Source organism: Cibotium barometz, chromosome 58 (assembly GCF_041138505.1).
Source record: "Cibotium barometz isolate CiBa-2024 chromosome 58, ASM4113850v1, whole genome shotgun sequence".
NCBI classification, from domain to species: Eukaryota; Viridiplantae; Streptophyta; class Polypodiopsida; order Cyatheales; family Cibotiaceae; genus Cibotium; species Cibotium barometz.
This window is the reverse complement of record NC_141103.1, coordinates 30,668,708-30,690,051: the sequence shown is the minus strand read 5'-3', so window position 1 is coordinate 30,690,051 and position 21,344 is coordinate 30,668,708.

The following is a 21,344-nucleotide window of genomic DNA, read 5'->3' as shown; positions in this document are numbered from 1 at the left end:
AACCTTAGCCTTTCCTTGCAAATTGTAATTTAAGAATTACCTTTCCTTGAATTTTCAAAGCTTCTTTATCACACGAGTCCTTCACTAACTTCAAGCTTTGCAATTAACCTTGGCTCCGATGCCACTATTCGAGCTAAATGACCCATAAATAAATTTAGAAATAATAATTGACATGGCATAGAGTAAGATTTGCAAATAACATAAGATTAGGTCCAAATTTTCCCCACACAAGAGTGAGCCCACGCTTCCTCTTGGGGTATTTTAGTCATATTGCTTGAAATAACTCATAGGGCTCAAAATAGTGCCCACTTCTACAAAGATGTCGACTTCAACAAAAATAGCTTGCTTTATTGAACATGCAAGCCAACTACTCAAAATAGCTTGCTTTATTGAACTTGCAAGACAACTACTCAAAATTGATATAAACCTTAAACCATATAAATGTGTACATCTCTTGTAAAATTAAGTATGCATAAGGGAGTTTTCACATGTCCCAGGTACGTGGGTAAGAGCTTCATTTACTCTTCCCTATTTGTATTGGTGACTACACCCTTGTCTCGGGAGCTCTACGGGAGGCACCGGCAAACGATCTCTCATTGAGGAGCTTTCTTCGCGGGAGTAAAGCTATAGGGCAACTATACTGTCCTATTGGACAAAAAAATTTCGAGGCAAAATAGCGTTTTGGGCGCGTTAGGACCTCCGTTTTTCAAAAAGCAGGCGATTTCGAGCACTGCAGGTAAGTCATCAATTCTCTGCAGAACTCTATTTTAAGAACTGCAGGAAGACAGATTGGTTGTGTAGACATTGTGTGTGCTGCACAAGGAGGTCAACAATTGCCATTGGGTGTATGTACGCACATTGAGATCACTGGTTGTGACCTCAATGTGTATGTATGCACATTGAGGTCACTGGTTGTGTAGACATTGTGTGTGCTGCACAAGGAGGTCAACAATTGCCATTGGGTGTATGTATGCACATTGAGGTCACTGGTTGTGTAGACATTGTGTGTGTTGCACAAGGAGGTCAACAATTGCCATTGGGTGTATGTATGCACATTGAGGTCACTGGTTGTGACATTTGAGTGTAGTACAGTACCACTGCACAAAATACAGCAGTTTGTGCAGGACAACAAACCAGAGTGCTATTTCTCGTAAATTTGTGTGTCTGGCAAGATGTCAAATGATGGCATAAACCAGATTGTTGCTGAGAAGCTTGATAAGAACAACTTCCATGCTTGGAGGTTCAGGTTGACAAATTTCCTGATGGTGGGAAAGGGTTACTGGGACTACAGCACGAAGAGGCACCGGAGATACCGAGATCAATCCGACTGGTGTAGATGTGAAAGACTTCAAGGATTGGAACCAAGGAGTCAAAAAAGTTATGTATTGGCTCTCTACTATCAGTATACAAGACACATGATTGGGCACATACAGGATGCCAAGTCCCCCAAGGAGGCGTGGGACACCTTGGTAAAACTCTATGAAACGAATACCAAGGCACGAAAGATACAGTTGAAGAATGAACTTCATACTGTGAAGAAAAAGAGTATGTCTGTGAATGACTATGCATTGAAGATCAAGGGTATTGCGGAATCCCTTGCATCTATTGGCGTTTCAGTAGATGATGATGATAAGGTGGAAGTCTGTCTACGTGGTCTCGGGCCACAATACAAGGTGTTCAAGACGTCTATTCAGACTCAGGAAAACATTCCCAATTTCACAGATTTGGTGTCTATGTTGATTATAGAAGAGAAGAACTTGGGTGAATTCACCCAACAGTCTTCACAAAACAAAAATAGTTCAGAGCAACAGGCCTTCTACACAAGTTCAGGAAGAGGATGAGGTAGAGGAGGCCGTGGATGCGGCCAAGGAGGTGGTCAAACACGTAATCAAAATTATGGCTAGCAGCAGCAACAACAACAGTCCCTGAATTCACAACAACAACAACACAGAGGTGGAAGAGGCCAATTCACAGGCAGGGGGAGTCAAAGACGTCGTGGAAATTGGCAAAGGCAGTATAACAATACACGTGGATGCTTTTAGTGTGGTAAGCCTGCACATGTGCACGCAGATTGTTATAAGAAGCAGGCTGACATGCAAAATGGGAAATTGCAGCAAGTAAAACAACTATGCATCCTCGAGCAGAAACAATGAGGATAATGAAAGTTTGTTTGTTATTATGCAGCATGTCGTTAATACCATGTCTGAAAATGTTGAAGTAGCACATAAAGATGATGTATGGTACGTTGATTCAGGCGCTTCGAACCGCATGACAAGTCATGTGGGGAGTGGGTCGAGGAGATGAAAAACCTTGAAAGACCAGGTTTTGTGGGAAACAGGGGATGACACTGCTCATCCAATTGCCCATGTTGGAGATGTGCCATTGTCTATGCAGGATGGCAAAGTGAAGTACCTTGCAGATGTACTTCATGTTCCAAACATAACAAAGAATCTTGTTTCAGTTGGCCAAATGATTGAGCAGGGTTTGCAGGTTTGGTTTAACCCTGATGGTTGTTATGTTGAAGACTTTAAATACAAGTGCAGGTTGGTTACAAAAGGCAACAGAGTGGGCAGAATGTTTACATTGAATGTAAACATGCTTGAAGTGAGTGCTGCAATGTTTGCAAATGGTTCAAGAATTGTTGCAGACACAGACAATTGGCATAAAAGAATTGGACATGTGAATGTGCAAAGAATGAAGTCTATGCAGACTAAAGGAATTGTGACAGGGCTGCCAAAGTTTAAAGTTGAAGGTATGTAGAAAATATGTGAAGCATGCCAATTTGGAAAGCAAACAAAGCATGTATTTCCACGTGACAGAAATGTGAGCAGAAATGCACTAGATGTTGTGCATTCAGATGTATGGGGTCCTACGAAGACCATGTCTATGGGAGGCTGCAGGTATTATGTGACATTTATTGATGTGACCACACAAGGAAAGTCTACGAAGACCATGTCTATGGGAGGCTGCAGGTATTATGTGACATTTATTGATGTGACCACACAAGGAAAGTGTGGGTATACTTCATGAAGGAGAAGGGCCAGGTGTTCACTCATTTTCAGAATTTCAGAGTTATGGTTGAAAAGCAAACAGGGAAATATGTAAAGTGCCTAAGGTCAGATGGAGGGGGAGAGTACTTCTCCAATGAGTTCTCTGAATTTTTGAAGAAAAATGGTATTCGGAGACATTTTACATGCAAATACACTCCACAGCAAAATGGAGTTGCTGAGCGAAAAAACAGGCACATTGCTAAGATTGCGCGAACATTGATGGGAGAGAAGAATATGCCGCATAGCCATTGGGCTGAGGCTGTTTCTACAGCACTTTATATCATGAACAGGACTCCAACTGCAGCCATACATGATGTAACTCCAGAGGAGAGGTTTACTGGCAAAAAACCTGATTTGTCTCATCTAAAAGTCTTTGGATGCATTGCATATGTGCATGTGCCAGATGAGCTGAGAACTAAGATGGATCCAAAAGTTAAAAAATGTGTGTTTATTGGGTAATCCTTTGAGCAAAAGGGATAGAGGTGTTATAACCCTGCTACACATGAGTTGAGGGTAAGCAGGGATGTTGTTTTTGATGAGATGAGCAACTGGTATGCTGCTGAAAAAGAAGCTGTTGGGGCTGATGTGAGTGAAAATGTGGTTGCACAGAATGCAAGTCAACAATCACAGTCTTTGAGTGGACTAGGAGAGTCCTCATCTAGTGGTTCAGTTGATAGACCATGGAGTGGCAGGCTACGTCATAATACCAATCCTGCAAATGTGATTAATACATCACATACTAAGTGGTTGAGCCCCTTAGTATGCCTGACATTTCTACAGGGCATTCTCATGTTGATGGAGAGTCTAGTGGCTCAGATATGAGCCTTGATGAGGATCTTGGGATACTAGCTATATGAGAACACCTGGTGTAAAGAAGGATATGGAAGCCATGAATACAAAGCTGCGAAGATCTGGGAGAGTGAAGAATCCTATGCAGAGGTTTACCTATGATGGTTATGTGGCACATCACTATGCATACATGGCAAACATTATACAGGTTGTAGAGTCCACATGCATTGATGAGGCTGTTGGAAATATGTGTTGGGAGAAAGCTATGGATGAGGAGATGGATGCACTATATGGAAATGAGACTTGGGATTTAGTGCAATTTCTTGAAGGCAAGAAAGCCATTGGATGCAAGTGGGTGTAAAAGTAAAACATAACAGTGATGGAAGCATAAGCAGGTACAAGGCTAGATTGGTAGCCAAAGGATATGCGCAGACATATGGCATTGATTATGAGGAAACTTTCAGCCCAGTTGCCAAGATGGCAACAATGAGAGTTGTGATAGAGCAGTGACTGCATCAAAGCAATGGTCTTTACATCAGATGGATGTAAAGAATGTATTCTTGCATGGGGATTTGCAGAAAGAATGGGGATTTGCAGAAAGAATGTATTCTTGCATGGGGATTTGCAGATGGATGTAAAGAATGTATTCTTGCATGGGGATTTGCAGAAAGAGGTGTATATGTTGCAACCACTTGGTTATGAGGATGTGAGTCACCCCGAGCATGTTTGCAGGTTGAAGAAAGCCTTGTATGGCTTAAAACAAGCAATGGTCTTTACATCAAATGGATGTAAAGAATGTATTCTTGCATGTGGATTTGCAGGAAGAGGTGTATATGTTGCAACCACCTGGTTATGAGGATGTGAGTCACCCCGAGCATGTTTGCAAGTTGAAGAAAGCCTTGTATGGCTTAAAACAAGCACCAAGAGCATGGTCTGACAAGATTTCTGAATATCTTGTCACTATTGGCTTTCATGTAGCCAATGCAGATTTCTCGCTGTATGTGAGACACAGTGATAGGCTTGTTGTCATCTATGTAGATGACCTGATCATTACGGGGGACCATGATACAGAGATCTTTGATGTAAAGATCTTGCTTAGACAGAAGTTTGAGATGAAGGATCTGGGGGAGCTCAGATATTTCTTGGGCATTGAGGTGATTAGGTCACCACATGGTATAAGATTACTACAGAGACAGTATGGCTTGGACATGTTGTCCAAGTATGGTATGACAAGCTGTAAGCCTATCTCAGTGCCATTAGATCAGAATGGCAAGTCCACATGGTATAAGATTACTATAGAGACAGTATGGCTTGGACATGTTGTCCAAGTATGGTATGACAAGCTGTAAGCCTATCTCAGTGCCATTAGATCAGAATGGCAAGTTGAGTGCAGATTCAGGAGAGATTTCGGAGGATCCTACTATGTATAGACGCATAGTAGGAAACTTGATCTACATGACGATCACCAGGCCAGATTTGAGCTATGTTGTTGGGTTGGTGAGTCAGTTTATGCAGGTTCCTCGAAAGCCGCATTTGGATGCATTGAGATGCATACTGAGGTATATGAGGTCTACTTTGCATTGTGGACTATTTTATGAAACTGGAATAGAGATATGTGTACATGGGTACACAGATGCTGATTGGGCCAGTAGTATCTCAGATAGAAGATCTACTAGTGGCTTCATGTTTTCTTTGGGGAGTGCTGCTGTGACTTGGAGTAGCAAGAAGCAGCGTACAGTTGCTCTATCCAGTATAGAGGCCGAGTAGTGCTGCTATGGCAGCATGTGAGGTAGCTTGGTTGAGAAAGCTACTTGTAGATTTGGGTCTATCAGTGGGATAGACAAGTTGTCATTTTCTGTGACAACATTAGCAGTATACAGTTGGCCAGGAACCCAGTTTTTCATGCTCGCACGAAGCATATAGAGGTTGACTACCATTTTTTTAGAGAGAAGGTTTTGGCAGGAGACGTTGACCTTGTTTATATCAGCACACAGGATCAGGTCGCTGACATCTTCACCAAAGCATTGGGTACAGAGAAGCTCCGCAGATTCAGGGCTTCGCTTGGTGTACATGAGATGGAGTTGAGCTCGAGGGGGAGTGTTGAGATATTGAGCTCATCTAGTGAGGCAGTGGTGGACACTGATGACCCGCCTGGGGGATAGGCCCCACACTTACACCACTAGCATGGTTGGTGAGATCATGGGCGATATGCGGCCAGTGGGATGACAGGCTATGTGACAACCATTCTAGAGACTGGCATAGTTATAGCACCAGCTCATTTAGTTGGGTTCACACTATAGAGAACCCTAGTATGTATTTGGTTGAGTACCTTTTCATATTGTGTGTACTCTTATCTTTGTATATGGTGTGTTGAGTGTTGTGTGAAGAAGAAGAAGATTTTCAGCCTCTCACCTTGTGTGTTCTCTTTTAGGGTTTTGTGAGTGTGTGTGTGCTTGCAAGAGCTCAAGCTCTCTTCTCCCCTGCATCTTTTCAGGACTGACACTCCCTTGGGATGGCTACAAAAACCTTATAGCATGCAAACAAGCCTTGAAACATTTTGAAACACGCAAAAATGTTAGCACAATTAACAATACACTATAGGATATACCTTCTCCATCTAAGAGGATATCTCAATCTAAGAGAACCAAAAGAGCAACTCGAGGAGAAGATGACAAGGGGGTGAGGGCTGTGAGAACTTGCTCTGATACCGATTATTAGAATGGAGACAAATATAGCAACACACAAATGCAGTAAGCAAGTAGAGATGGAGAGAAGCACAACACTCAAAATAGATTGATGAAAATAAGTGAAGTACAAGTGAAGTGTACACACACTCATAAGATTGTGTACATATGCTCACGAAAAAAACTTCCTAAAGAGGAAAAATGTGCCTTGGTCCACTATTAGCCTACGTCGACACATCACTACCATATAAATGCTTAACAAGAACCTCCCCTAGGAATAGATGATGATCTTTGAAATGCTTCTCTATTCAAAATTGACCTTGTCCTTCAATGGAGTAAGGAGATTTTTTATTACTTAGCTAATGGTCTCCTCCCCTTAAGACCAACCAAAGGATAGAGCTAAACACTGAAAAAAATAACATTGCTACCTATCAATTGATAACAAGTGGTTTTTACATGATGGGTCAAGAGAAAACCTTGAGACGATGTATCCATGAGAATGATTTTCTAGCTATTTTTGAGAACAAGCCCACTCTAGCATTGTAGCTGGACATTTTGTAATTTAGACTAATATGGTAGCCAAATCTTTTTAGCAACTCTGTTGAAGTTGTGAAATAGTGTAATGAAATGCCAATAATTTTGCATGGTTTAAGAAAATGATAAATGCCATTAACTCTACCATTTAATTTTATTGATCCAGTTAGCCCTTACCCTTAATAAATTTGGTGTAACCATTTGATTTTATTGGTCAAATGAGCCTAGTTGCCAAAGGCACCCAAGCATGCTATAGTACTACCAAATATTACATAAAATGGGTTGAAGCCAAAGCCACAAGCACTTAGGCTAATGCATGATCTACTGCCTAGCTTAGGAGAAGTTTCAAATATATTATAACACCTTCTTTAATAAGGGCTAATTAATTCTCTTATTTTCTAGGATGATTTTTAGAATACTCATATAACTAAGAATCTAAAATCAATTTGGGGATAGTTTGAAAAGAGAAAAGGGTTTATTATGTGAGTAGTATAAGGATTTGACCAGGAATAGATTCTATCTTATAGACTGTGTATAAAGCAACCTAATTTGGTAGTCTAGTGGAGGCCTTGTATCTCCAAATGGGTAGATAATCTAGCGGTACTTAAGTTAGAGGACATGCTTTGAGCATATGTCAGTAAAAAACAAAAAGCAATCCAATTGGGAGGATTACACCTGTTGAAAAATAGGTAGAGGGAGAGGAGACACACACACAGGAGCAAACCCTAATGTATATTGCAAACCCTAACCATAGAGGGAAACCATCTCCCTTCTCTCACAATGCATAAAGCCATAATCCATAATACACACCACACACTATCGGTTGTGTCAACACACCTCTAACCCTAGCTAATGTCCACACACTATGACCAGCTGGACGCGGTCATTTATGTCTCACACATGTTCCTACCTAACATGCCAGCACATAGCATAGCTGGCTCACACTGACATCGAGCTTGAATCTCAACAACCCCTCTCAAGCTCATGATGTACTGCCATAGATGAAGATGTAGATGAGCTTGGGCTATCAAGGCTCTCAACACTCCCCCTCAAGCTCATCCCATGTACTCCCAACATAGTACGGAAGTACTCAAACTTCTCCCTACTAAGTGGCTTGGTAAAGATGTCAGCCACCTGCTCATCAGTCTTCACATACTGTAGATCAACTGTACCATCCAGCACCTTCTCTCTGACAAAGTGATAATGGACCTCTATGTGTTTGGTCCTCGCATGAAATACTGGATTCTTTGTCAACTGTATACTGCTCATGTTGTCACAATGAATGACAACTTTGCCATCAATAGGCTCACCCAAATCTGCCAAGAGACTCTTTAACCATATTCCTTCACAAATAGCAATGGCTACACCCTTGTATTTAGCCTATGTACTAGATAAAGCAACTGTAGGTTGCTTCTTGCTACTCCAACTCACCACCACGGCACTTCCAAGTGTAAAGGCATAACCACTAGTAGACCTCCTATCATATGAGCTACCTGCCCAATCAGCATCTGTGTAGCCATGTATATCCAAGCCTTTACCACTCTCATAAAGAAGACCATAATGTGCAGTGGTCTTTACATATCGCATAATGCGTCTCACTGCATCCAAATGAGGTTTTCTGGGGCTCTGCATAAATTGGCTTACTAGCCCCACAGCATAACTCAAATCCGGGCGTGTGATAGTCATGTAAATGAGACTACCAACCATCTTTCTGTACATAGATGGATCATCCAACTCCTCACCAAAATCAGCCTGCAACTTCACATTCTGCTCCAAAGGTGTACTCATAGAAATTGCTCAATGCAAAAACACCTTGCGTACACTTCCAAATCTATAAACGAGCCTTCCTCAGCTCAACCATACTCCAATGAGTGTTCCAGATACTCCAATGTAGTCAACAAACTTCAATTTTGATGTAGAAAATCAACCTGTATGCATCCCCAAAATGAACTGGCTCACACAGTCCAAGATACCCTGATTTGATGCGCTTTCCAAGGCTCCAAATTACAATGTAGTGGTTCAATCAAGTGTGGGTAACTTGCGTTGACACCTAAATAACCTCAATGTTGAGTATCAACACCAACCATGTGTACATATCAATTTTGTCAAACACCTTTCTCTGTTCTGAGAAAAACCAGAAAAACTAGTAGTAATTTTGCTCTAATTTCTTCAATCCTTGTCCAAATTGAGCAACCAGGCATTCATTAGCTTAGAAATGATGTCCACTAACTCCATGTAAAAGGAATTAGACCAATTGTTTAAGACCAAAGAGTAATTGATCGATTAATCACACTCTGTTTCTTTGCACAGCCTGTTTAATCAGCTCATTTCCAGCTCAATTGATGATAATTGCTCGATCCAATCATATAGCAACCTCCTTGGGTATGTGAATTACAAATTTGCTAAGCCAATTGTGGAATTAATCAAGTGAAAGAGTTGATTTGTGCCTCCTCGCATCAAAAACCTGAAAATTTTGCCCTGTTTCTCTGTATGAGCTGCGCCGCCTGCTCTCCTGAGGGCTTTGGGAGTGTTTATAATGTTAATTGATGATGGAATTAAGTCCCCAACACACCTAGGCAAGTGTGCAATCCATCAATGCTTTGATTTTTGCCAAAAAAATTGCTCCAAATGCATCAAAATTTGACTTTCTTTTCTCTGTTTTGTGAGAGCTCAAAAACCAGTAAATTTCACTCATTCAAATGCATGTAAAATTGCTCCAAAATCAGTTTAGGGCTTGCACATGAGTTGCCAATACATTCCTCCTTGTCAGATACATGTGTCTTTGTCAGATTTATATCTAATTTCACCATACATCACCACTTCCAAGCTTCAATGGAAAGCTTTCAAAAACCAGAATTTTTCTTTGCTTTGGGTTGCCCTAATTTGCTTTGTTTTTGCCTGAATCACCTGCAATCCGCTCAAGGGTGTTTAATAGACCTTATCCGGTAGGCCAAGCTCTCAGATCTTATAGTAATTGGTGTGCTCCAAGCTTCACAACATCAATGGCAAGCTTCACAGCTTTTCTTCACAGCTTCTTCTCCCTCTTCTCTCACTCACTCTAATAGAGAGCACAAGGCTCTGATACCATGTTGAAAAATAGGTAGAGGGAGAGGAGACACACACATGAGCAAACCCTAATGTATATTGTAAACCCTAACCATAGAGGGAAACCATCTCCCTTCTCTCACAATGCATAAAGCCATAATCCATAATACACACCACACACTATCGGTTGTGTCCACACACCTCTAACCCTAGCTAATGTCCACACACTATGACCAGCTGGACGCGGTCATTTATGTCACACATGTTCCTACCTAACATGCCAGCACATAGCATAGCTGGCTCACACTGACATCGAGCTTCTATCTCAACATTACCTGCCACATTTAGAGTTTGCTTATAATAATAGCTCAAAACATTCAATGAACGACTGGATTTAGTCCATTCATGTTGATGTATGGTTTCTAACCAAGATCTCTTGTGACCATAGGGCTAAAAAAGGAGAAGATTCAGTGTGTGCAAGATATGCTAAAAGCGACAAGAGATAGCATTCGTAGCGCACAAGGTCATGCAAAAACATATGCTAACAAGAGTCGTAGAGAAGTGACCTTTGAAGAGGGTGACTTTGTTTTCTTGAAAGTCCCTAGTGCAAAGTTGGAGACTCTCAAGATGCAAAAGTGTCAAAATCAAGTCAAAATCTTTCTCTTAGATATTACAGTCTATTTAAAATTATTAAGAAGATTGGTAGCATAGCATACAAACTTGAGTTGCCAGAGAGCTCTCGAGTACATCCTGTTTTTCATGTCAATAGACTCTGAAAAACCATTCACAATAAGGAGAACATAGTTACTCCTAATGTTCTAGTAGAACTTCTTAAACCACTAACTATTTGCACGAACCTAAAAAGATTCTAGAATTCAAGGATCAGAACACGAGGCATACTATGTACCGAGAGGTACTTGTTAAATGAAAATATAGGGAATAAGAAGCATCTACATGGGAACGTTTAAGTACGCTAACCAAGAACTATCAAGAGTTTGTTTTCGTAAACAAAAACTCTTCTTAAGGGGGAGTTAATGTCATGTAGCATGTAATGCATGATGTGAGGCTCGATCGGGCTTCGAGTATGCACGTCGGAGTGCGGACGGTGAGTAAGTCCGAGGTTCATGGATGAGTCATCCAGGTTGGAGTATCACGGGCGGCCGAGCCAGTGTGGGTAGGCATGCCACTACATATAGCTCGGCGAGATGGGTGCATGCTCATTATACTCTATGGTTGGGAGGTGAACAAGAGCCCTGCCTTCTCCATCTCCACGTAGCCAAAGAGCTATCGCTTAGCCAAGAACATCACACTAGTATCTCCTTGTAAAACCCACAAATATAGGTGAAAGTCACACCCTTTCCTGAACGATTAGTTCACATAGAAAGGATGATTGAGAGGGAAGTTGGTGGATCCACAGATAAATTTATGGACAGAATTAGAGAAGGTCCCCTTGTCCATAAACTTAGGACAACTACTCGAGGTTACTCCTAGTTGTAGGAGATAACTCTACCAAAAATTGGTAAGAAGAAGACCGCATAGAGTCAGAGTGGTAGTTAATAGATTAAACCCTAAGTCTAGGGAAGCAAAAGATGTACAAATAGCATATCTTTTCTTAGATCCAAGAGCTCCTATGAATAGATGTGAATATAGGCAATATGCCAATTCCTGGATCATAATTAGATGGGGGCAATTGTCAACTTAATGACATAGAAAACTATGCAGGAGTTAGGATTGAAGGATTTAGAACCTACTAACTTAGTGTTGCTGTTGGTTGACCAGCAAAGAGTCGAACCCGTAGTGGTGTTATGAGCCCTAAATACCACAATTGTACGACTTGAGTTTAGAATTAGTTTCTGACGTCCTACTTCACATGTCACATCATACTCTATTTTATTGGGCAACCATGGCTTTCATAACCTATTGTGACCAAATTTGGCACAAAGATTTGATCAGGATTGGTCCTCGAGATGACCGAGTTAAAATAAGAGTAGTGCCTAAGGACTGGCTTAAGGAGATTATTAAGGAGGATACTACAGATTATGGAGGGGATGTTTCTAAGGGAGAGGTAACAAAGCACAAGTCAGGATAAGCTCTCGGAGGTTGAACAACCTTATTCATGTGGCTGGGTTAGAAGAATACAAAGTGCATTATTCCTCAAGGAATGAATTGTGGAAGATAGTGAAAGTGCTTGGGAGAATTTAGAAGATCGAGAGAGGGTTAGAGAGTGTGAGAAAGAAGAAGAAGAAGAAAGGAAATGATAGTGTGTGTAAGAGATGTTAGGAGGCCATTCGATAGTGGGCGGAAGAACCGTGAAGTCCTAGAAGAGGAAATCTTGGAGGAAAATAAGTTCATAAATGATGAGTGAGTGTAGCAAAGACCCTATTAAACAATGTATAGTTGACCTAAAAGTGAAATTGAAAGCTATAATATAAACAAATTGAGGGAGTTGTGTGTTAAGTTAGAAGAAGTCAAGATAGCAGCCAAAGATAAATTAATGGGAGCCAGAGTGGTAATCTCATGTTTGAAAATAGATAAAGCGCAAGCTTTATGAGAGTTACGCCATAGCACGAAATTATAAAAGATGTCAAATGTGTATCATAAGGAAGAAATTGCCTCATTTTATGCTACCTTAGAAGAGAAAGTTAGAATTATAAAAGAATGAGAGTTACTTTTATGCCAACTTCAGAAGAAGGAATATGCCCTTATTCGGCAATTTGAGAAAGAGAAAGAAGAGGCTATATGGGCTTTAAAGAAGGAAGTAGCCCTTTATGAGAGTTACGTTCATACTTTGAAGAATGAAGTAAGTTTCTATAGATGGGAAGAAGAAAATTTAGAAGCTACATCCAATGAACAAGGGCAAAAGAGACAAAAACTAGATGTAAACAAGTATCTAGGGGTTTGAAATCGCAAGGGTCTAAATGTAAGAAGAGGAGTTATGATGTCTTGCATAGATGTAAACAAGTATCTAGGGGTTTGAAATCGCAAGGGTCTAAATGTAAGAAGAGGAGTTATGATGTCTTGCATAGATATGATGGAAGTGATAGTAAAAAGAGAAAAATTGAGCTTGGTTATTTAATGGTTGAGTTAATGGAGATGCAAAAAGATGAATTTTACGAATGTCATGAGATTGTACCATATAGTGACTATGGTAACAAAAGATAGTGACTATGGTAACAAAAGATAAAGATTGTGCCATATAGTGACTATGGTAACAAAAGTTAAAGATTGTACCATATAGTGACTATGGTAACAAAAGATAAAGATTGTACCATATAGTGACTATGGTAACAAAAGATAAAGATAAAGAAACAGTTAAGTAAAATTGACACGGTCTTCTATAAGAAATATCGATGCATATATCTTGAGGGATTCCTAGAGTATCTACTAAGAGATATCGGTCTACTTACATATGTGATACTGGGATGACAGAGTTGTCCATATTAGAAATCTCTGAAGGGAAATCCTTATTAATAGGCTCTCAACTAGAAGGATTTTTGGGATGTTTTAACTTTCATCAGAGTATCTATGGCATCATTGGCAACCAGAACGCTCACCACCTGTCCACTCAGGGGCCTTTTCAATAGTTCCTAGCTCATAGTACCCGGCAATATAATCACTTATAAAAATCAAGATGGAATCTCCGTTGAAGATCAGCAAGATCAACCACCAACAGATCCATATAAAAGAGCCATGGACTCATCCGTTGAGGACCAGCAAGGTCAATCAACCAGATCCATGCCCGGTTTCAGAAAACAACTCTTACTCCTTGATTTAATATCTTCCACGACGCACGTGTGGGTATCGTCGATGACCCAGAGCCCGAGCACCGTATGGTCAGCACCCTCTAGGATCCTTCGCAGGTCACCTAGCACTTCACTCATAGGCCGCTTCCTTGGTCCCTCATCCACCGTACCGGAAGCTCACCATTTAAATCAAACCGAGGCTGGTCAAGACCTCGACTGACCTTGCTACGCGAGACGTCCTCCATTGACTCTCCGTCTCAGCAGTTGCAACTTTATCAGTTAGGTCTCCATGACCTTAATCACAAGACGGTCAAAATGCTTCCCCAGCATTCTTGACATAAAACAGTCATTTACAAAACAGGTCATAAATATAGTTTCTATAATGAACTCACGTCTTTCCAGATTGTTCCACATCAATCCATATTACTTAACCCAATTCCAAATCATGTGTATCCATTCTTGACCAGATACATCATTTTCCATCCCATCACATCAGATTCATTCACTTCACATAACATCCATTCCTATCTTTCTTAATTTACATTACGTCTCATCACATCCATTTCTCATTACATCTCATTCGTTCACATCTTATATTATTCTTTCACATTCTGATTCATATGACATCTCATCTCATCCATTCGCTCATATCGGCTTCATATCCATTCACATACATTTTTGCATTCATTATTCCACATACACATCCACATTCACATCTACATCCATACATCCATTTTCACATCCACATTCATACATCCACATCCACATCCACATTCACATCTACATCCATACATCCATTTTCACATCCACATTTATACATCCACATCTATACATCCATTTCCACATCCATATTCATACATCCACCTCTACATCCATACATCCACATCCACATCTACATCCATACATCCATTTTCACATCTACATCCACATTTTTACATCCACATTCACATCTACATTCATACATACACATCTATATCCACATCCATACATCCACATCTATATTCATACATCCACATCCACATCCACATCCACATCCACATTCATACATCCATAACCACATCCACATCCCCATTCACATTCATACATCCACATCCACATCCACATCCATACATCCATTTCCACATCCATATTCATACATCCACATCCACATCCACATCCATACATCTATTTTCATATCTACATCCACATTCATACATCCACATTCACATCTACATCCATACATCCACATCTATACATCTATATCATACATTCACATCCGCGTTCACATTCATACATCCACATCCATACATCCATATTCACATCCATATCCACACACACATCCACATTCACATTCACATACATCCACATTCTTACATCCATATCCACATCCATATCCTTATCCACATTCCATATCTACATTCATACATCCACATCTACATTCATACATCCACTTCCATACATACACATCCATATTCATACATCCATATCCACATCCATACATCTATATCATACATTCACATCCGCGTTCACATTCATACATCCACATCCATACATCCATTTCTACATTCCCATTCATATAACCACATACGCCTTCACATCTATTCTTTTACATCACATCCATTCTCACCATATCACAACCCATATACATCTTATCCCATCAGATACACTTTTTACCTCATCCCATACTCATCTTATCACATCCTAACTCATCCCATATGCATCTTATCACATCCTATCACTTCTCATACACATTTATCACATCTCATACACCTCTTATCACATCCTATCACATCTCATACGCATCTTATCACATCCTATCACTTCTCATACACATCTTATCACATCCTAGCACATCTCATACACATCTTATCACATCATCTCATACACATCTTATCACATCTCATACGCATCTTATCACATCCTATCACTTCTCATACACATCTTATCACACCCTAGCACATCTCATACACATCTTATCACATCCTGTCACTTCCCATACGTATCTTATTAGGCATAAAGATAACTTTAGTAGAAATAACACTTTTATAATAATCCTTTTATGCATTTTACTATGCATAAATTCCAATTTAATAAGAATAATACTTTCGTAAAAATAAATCTTTTATACATCTTTCTATGCATAAATTTTCATCTTAATGAAATTAACACTTTTAGAATAAATCTTTTATGCATCTATCTATGCATAAAATCAAAATTGATAAGAATAACTCTTTTGAATTAAAAATAAAATTCTTTATGCATCTTTCTATGCATAAAATCAAAATTGATTAAGAATAACTTTTGAATTAAAAATAAAATTCTTTATGTATCTTTCTATGCATAAAATTAAAATTGATAAGAATAACTCTTTTGAATTAAAAATAAAATTCTTTATGCATCTTTCTATGCATAAAATCAAAATTGATGAGAATAACACTTTTGGGTTAAAATAATTTCTTTATGCATCTTTCCATGCATAAATCCAATTTAGTAGGAATTACACTTTTAGAATAAAAGAATTTCTCTTATGCATCTAATTTGTGCATAAAATCCAATTATGATGAAAATCTCACTTTTAATATAAAAAAATCTTTTATGCATATGTTTATGCATACAAATCATTTAATATTAAAAATAATTCTTTTAATATAAAAGAATTTCTTTTATGCATCTAATTTATGCATAAAATCCTTTATGATGAAAATCACACTTTTAATATAAAAAAATTTCTTTTATGCATCTACTTATGCATAAAAATCATTTATGATGAAAATCACACTTTTATAAATAAATATTTCTAGTATATATTTTTCTATGTCTAGAATGAAAATAACCCTTTAAGAATACTCATACGATGGGGGTTACTCTTTTTAACATAAAATTTAATTACTAGAAATCCTCTTTTTCTTAATTCATCAATTATGCATAACATAAAAATCAATTTCTCCATGATTACAATGAAATTCTTTCAATTAATCTAGGATGATAATTCCTAGAATATGGTAGGAAGTCCTCTTTTCATGCTTTGAATGAAATTATTTTATGTGTAATTTTTACAAAAAAATTTCATAGCTCCGCTGCTATGATGACTGATAAATCTCAATTATTTTAAAGGATAAAGCTTATCATTAAGGGAATGATTAGAATAATCCCTAATTGGATCATTAACCCATAATGGATTGAATCATCAATATTCATGAAATACATAAACTAAAAGCATAGAAAAAGTCATTAATTTGGCCTCAAGCATAGATTAATCTTGGATTAAGGAAGAGCTTTATGTGAAAAGCTTCATTTGGATTGCGAATAGGTCATGAGAATGACCATTCTTTGAGTGAGAGAGAGAAATTACATAAAAATCATTAAAATTAAGCATAAATAAAAATTTATGTAATTCTTTACTACCATTCATCAATTAACTTCAATAGCATTCAAAAACCATTCCAATTAAGCTTCTCAAGCTTGAGAGGGGTTGAGAAGAGAGAAACATTGAGAATTTATAGAAAAGATCAAAATTCACCATTTACAAATTGCTTGATTCTTTGTTCACAGTAGAGGCCCCCAACCAATCAATTGGTTTGGTGTGCTGATGGAGTCACCAATGGAGATTGAAGAAAGGGGGAAGCTCCAATTTCTTCAATTTGGAGAGAATTTTAGAGAATAGTAAAAATTAGCATTATTTCAGCATAATTTTGGCATAGTATAATTCTCCTATTTTTTTACAAAGACTCAGGTTCTATTTATAGGAGAGGGAGGCTCTAACCAAGACCAACTGATTTCTAGAATTTTCTAGATTTCAGTTTGGTTGAATTTGGACTAGATTTGGACCTAGTTTGGTTCCTTTTTTATTCGGTTTGATCCAAGAGAGAGGAGAGATAAAAATATCACATTATTTTTGAGTTTAAGACTCATTCAAGCATGTGAAGTATGCACCTCCTTGAAGGGACTCCCCTTCCTTACATATGTGTCAAAATGGAATGATTATACCCAAAATATCTCATTTTTTTAGTAATACTCATAGTTTTTTTACTAATAACCCTTGTACATAGTCAACTCTTCATCTTATGTAAGCATTTACTCATTTTTTGGTATTTTCTTTTACAAATTGGATTTATCTCCTCCCCACACATGGATTGATCTTATTGGCCCATAGGAACCTTAATTTAAAATTTCAAAAAAATCTTGACCCTCAGGATAATGCCTCTTGAACAGATTATACTTGATTTCTAATGCACCTTCTGGAAATCTTTTTGAACTTCTGTTTCAGGGAAACTTATATTAATAAGATGAGAAATTTTTCTATCCAAAAATATTCAAAATCTAAATAATCTCTCTCTAGAATATTTTCTCTCTCTAGGCCAAAACAGGTAGAAACAAGATCTTTGATATTTCTGAAGAGGGATTTGACTACAAGGGAAGATACTGGACATCCTGAGAGGCTGGGGAGGAATCTTACAAAAGCAGGACAGTCCCATGTATTGGCAGATCATTTATCTAGACTACTGAGACAGATGATCAGGAGGTGGGAGTAGACGATGACCTCCCAAATGCCCAATTATTCTTAGTAGAAGCGCAAGCTCTGTGGTATTGCTAATTCCTTAAGCATGGCTCAATATCCACTTACACAGCTGATAAGAGAGACAAGAAAAAGATTTTGTTGAAAGCAAGGTCTTATAGCTTACTTTGTGGATATATTTATAAGTACTTTCCACAGGAAGGAATTTATCGGTGTTGTGTGTGGGAAGGCAAAGTTTCTACTATCTTGAAACCTCTACATGATGAGCCATGTGGTGGACACTTCGTAGGCGATGCTTATAGCTTGAAAGGTTCTTTTATAGCTGGTTATTGGTGGCCCCCAACACTATTCAATGATTGTCATTTTTACTCTCAAAAATGTGATAAATGTCAAGGATTTGGCAAACCATCTAAATGCTTTGCGACACCTTTAACACCAATATTGGCATTAAAACTTTTAAAAAATGGGGGATTAGTTGTGTTGGACCAATATATCCACCATCATGATATCGATCAAATCAATATATTTTAGTATGTACAGATTATGTGACAAAATGGGTAGAGGCAAAATCTCTAAAGATAGGCCAAGCAGTGGATGTTAAGTTTCTTTATGAGAATATAGTTAGGCATTTTAGATGCCCATTAGAGTTAGTAAGTGATCGTGGTTCTCATTGTTTGAATGAGATAATCAATGAATTAACTAAGCTTTATAAGATAAAGCATTAATGTTGTATTATCCAAGATCTAATGGTCAAGTGGAAGTTACCAATAGGATTCCATGTGGGATTTTAACCAAAACCGTGGTAGAAAAACAAACGAGATTGGGATGACCAATTATATGAAGCATTATGGGCTTATCAAAAACAGCCCATAAAGTTACAACACAGAGTACGTCGTTTAATTTGGTGTATGGAATAGATCTGATATTCCCTATTGAGCAAGAAATTCAAACTTTAAGTGTAGCTCTAGCAATGCAATTAGGTGATTGTGCTTCATTAAATGACCACCTGCTGATGAATTTAGTGAAATTAGACGAGGACAGGTTGATGGCTCTTCAAAGTTTAAAAGCTATGCAAAAATGAAGAAAGGCATAGCATGATTCCAATATAAAGATGAGAGAATTTGAGGAGGGAGACTCAGTGTTAGTATATGATAGTCGTCCTCGCTACTATAAATTTCATGGTAAGCTATGAATTAGGTGGTTAGGATCTTTCAAGGTTATGGAAGTTTTTGATAATGTTTCTTTGAGTATACAAGATTTGCAAAGGATAATGAATTATTTCAAGTTAATGGATTAAAAGTTAAACATTATATAGTTTGAATTTGATAGGGTAATCGTGATGTTTAGGCTATGATATTGAAGGTATTTGTATGCTTTCAGAGGAGAGTGCTATTGTGGTGATGAGAGTACTTCAGTTCCACACTGTTTGGATGTGTGAGATGTGTGAGTGGAGGATGCTTTGTGTAGCCTCTTATATTTGTTGACAATGTCGGTTTTGACATTATGGAGATAGCTTCATTAGATGGACAGTAGGAGTCACACCGGCTCAACATGCCATAGGAAGTGTTTTTCGACCTGCTACTAGAGGTTTTGATCAGCCTATGATAGGGGAAGCTGAGTATGATATGGATTAGTTGAGACAACCACCACAAGCTGATAAGGTAGCTCCATCTATTTATGAGATCTTTTTACCACGGGTATGCTCTTTTTAGGACACAATGATAGGTTTTGTAGCTAGTAGAGGGAGAGATAGGGTCTTATGCCCTTTCATAGTTTAGTAAAAGTAGTGCCTCTTACATTGCAAGATAGGATGTATGCTTTAGATGCAGATGCATGGTAGTTAATGGAAACCTCACCTTGGATAGACTTGTTATAGTTGCTGATGATTTTGATGACGAGGGTGGTTACCATCCCTGGCTTACTTGCAGAGCAGTTGCAAGTAAGCCAGGGATTTTGATGACGAGGGTGGTTACCATCCCTGGCTTACTTGCAGAGCAGCTGCAAGTAAGCCAGGGATTTTGATGACGAGGGTGGTTACCATCCCTGGCTTACTTGCAGAGTAGCTGCTCGCGAGGTGATGTTAGTAGAGTAGGGTAGTGTGTATGTTATTTTTTTTCTTTGGAAAATTTGGAAGAAATTAAAATATTAAAAAGTTTAAAATAAAATCAAATAACAAAAACCAAAAAATAAAAAATTAATCTAGGACTATGATGTTGGTGTGGTATTGGTTTTGTCAACTAGGTTTACTTTCAAAGTGTTATAGACATAAGAAGTGGTAGATGCAAATAGGAGTGAGTAGAGTGAAGACATGAAGATGGAGACGATGGAATGATCAAGTGTATTTGAACCTTAATTTTGATGATATTATTTGTGGTATGTTTTGTAAAAAAGTAGTTACAATGATTATGAATGTGTGAGTGTAAGTGGAAGAGTGAGTGAGTAAAGAAAAATGATTATGCATGTGTGTGAAAGAATGAGTAAGAATGTAAGTGTCAGTAATGCAAATGCGAGAATGGAAATTCATAATTGATTCATATTCTTTGCTATGTTGCTATTTAGATAGATTCGAAAGCTTGACTTTTCATAGAGGCTATTATTACTGCCATTCTATGCTTAGGTTCTATTTGAGGTATGTCGAGGGAGTATGACAAGCTACTTAAGCTGTATCTTGATTGGGATTATCTGGAGGCTTTATGTTCTAGTTTCATAACTGAGTTGTGAAGTGAGAGGAATGCCCTAGTTAGGGAAAAACAAAGCACATGAATGAGCGATGTGCAGTTAAGAGCTGCACCATCACCTTGTGAGATTCTTGGTAGGTTTCTAGGGACACCCTTGGTAGTGATGTTGAGATCTAGAGCCAATGCCTTGATCTTTCTCGGAGTGGGACCTTGTGTCGGGAAAAACTGTGCTAATAATAGCTAAGGTGATTATCATCGCCGTATTTTAGGAGGTTCTTGGCAGTTTTTAGATTCTCTATGGAGGTCTTTGAGCTATTTCTTTGGTC